The sequence below is a fragment of the Macaca fascicularis genome, chromosome 15 (assembly GCF_037993035.2).
Source record: "Macaca fascicularis isolate 582-1 chromosome 15, T2T-MFA8v1.1".
Classification (NCBI taxonomy): domain Eukaryota; kingdom Metazoa; phylum Chordata; class Mammalia; order Primates; family Cercopithecidae; genus Macaca; species Macaca fascicularis.
The window spans coordinates 105913639-105915623 of record NC_088389.1 but is presented as its reverse complement, the minus strand read 5'-3'; the positions used below and the strand labels follow the sequence as shown (position 1 = coordinate 105915623).

General features: G+C 46.4%; 1 non-coding gene across 1 annotated transcript; it reads right to left on the bottom strand.

Moving 5' to 3' along the window:
* Window positions 1-1316: 1316 nt before the first annotated feature.
* On the bottom strand, window positions 1317-1419 carry LOC123569241 (U6 spliceosomal RNA). Its single transcript, XR_006692888.2, has one exon. It is a non-coding gene; the product is annotated as a U6 spliceosomal RNA (small nuclear RNA).
* Window positions 1420-1985: the final 566 nt, after the last annotated feature.

Sequence of the window (1985 nt, the reverse complement as noted above, 5' to 3'; positions counted from 1 at the left end):
ATTCGTAGTTAAATGACTACCAGCCATTATTCTGGAAGTCATAAGATTTGCAACTTCCCCAAGTACTCCGTAAATAACATCACTATTGCAGAATCTGAGATTGACCTTTTGAGATGTCTTTTCAGACTTTTGCATTTCTAATGATGGGATGGTCCTACGGGGACCAGCGACTCCTCTGTAGCCCCCACCCAGAAGCAGACTCAGCGCTGGAGGACGGTTTTCCACACCCCTATGATTGCATTACCAACCAATCAGCAGCACCCATACCCTAGCCCCTTACCACCAAACTATGGTTGAAAAATCCTAGCCTCCAAATTTTCAGGGAGGCTGATTTTAGTAATAATCAAACACCAGTCTGCCATCTAGCGGGCTCTGCACGTATTAAACTCTTTCTTTATTGCAATTCCCCTGTCTTGATAAATCAGCTCTATCTTAGTGGTGGGTAAGAAGAACACACTGAGGGGTTACACAAGCACAAGGAAAGAGGCAGGAGCGTGTGTGTGTGTGTGCACGCGTATGTGTGTGTCTGTGTGTGTGTGTACGGGAATGTTCCAGCTTGTCTGCAACACATGGTACACATAGAGAAGTAAAGGGACATGGGGCAGGGATACAGACTGGAACATAGCACCGAGGCACCCCCATGCCAGGCCAAGGGACTCTTACATAAATATTTCCTACTAGAAGGAAAGAACGTTCTCAAGCAGGGAAATGCTGTGAAGCTCAAACCTTCCTCCCCCACCAAAATCCATTGCCTTGGGCTGCTGGTAGTTCCTCTGGCTAATAAGGATACCTCATCCGAGCCATTTCCACTTCCACGCTTTGTCACCTGCTGAGGCCAGAAAGGCAGTGAAAGTGTCTGGAAGCATTGGTGGTCTAGGAAGGGTGGCCCCTGGTGGCCACTCAGCTAAGCAACGCGGTGGCAGAGGCAGCAGGGGAGGCCCCACTGAGCCACGTGGGTCTGGGTTGGAATAACAGAGTAAATGGTGGGCAGCAACTTAGCCCTGGCATTATTGGTGAGGCTGGGACGTGGGCTCTCCAAGTCCCACTGTGGAGGAGGTGCTGGCAACTACATGCACACCGTTGCTAATCGTAAAATCCTTGGAAGACCTTGATGTAGTTCTTGTGTTCAATCATGGCTCAGAAAGGAGCATTATTTAGTCAGTGAAAACCACAAAAACATTTTTTCTACAATCAGTAAACAAGTTGGAAATTATTAGAATAATTTGGTGAGTGATATGCGCCAGAATTACTTATATCACTTGTTTTGTGACATAAAGTTTAGTTTAGAGAATCAGAAACACATTTCTGATTTTCTTTTTTTTCTTTAACACTTCACAAACTTGCGCGTCATCCTCATGCAGGGACTGTGATAATGTTCTCTGTATCATTCCAATTTTGGTATGTGTGCCACTAAAGCAAGGACTGTCATTTTCTCATTCACTTATTTATCTATACAACCATAGCAGTTGTTGGGTGTTTTAAATACCTCTCAGGTTTGCAGCCATTCATTCACATAGAGACAGAAAGCTGTCATGAGGGCCTGGCAGCAAATGAGGGGACATGAAGTTGTCCCTCCTACACAGTGACTGAGCCGACTTCCCTGCACCCAAGACCATTCCCACCCACCCTGCAGAGCTCTGTCCTATGACATCACCTGCTGACTCCCCTAAACTAGCACATTGACATAATGTAGATGTGGTTTACTTTTTCCTTCAGAGGTGGAGGACACTGTTACCAGAAGAGAACGGGTTTATTGCCCGATTAACTGGCCTAAACGGTAGGTGAGACGTAGTCATCCATTTCTCATTAGTGAAAGCTGGCTTTGTGCCAAGCCCTGTGCTAGACTCGAGGACACAGTAAGAAGAGATGAGCAAGCAAAGGAGCCTCTGGAGGAAGGACACCAGCCCAGACTTAGAGGGTAGGAAAGGCTTTTGGGAGAAAGTGGTGTTGACAACACTGAGACCTGAGAAATGAGTAAACGTTAG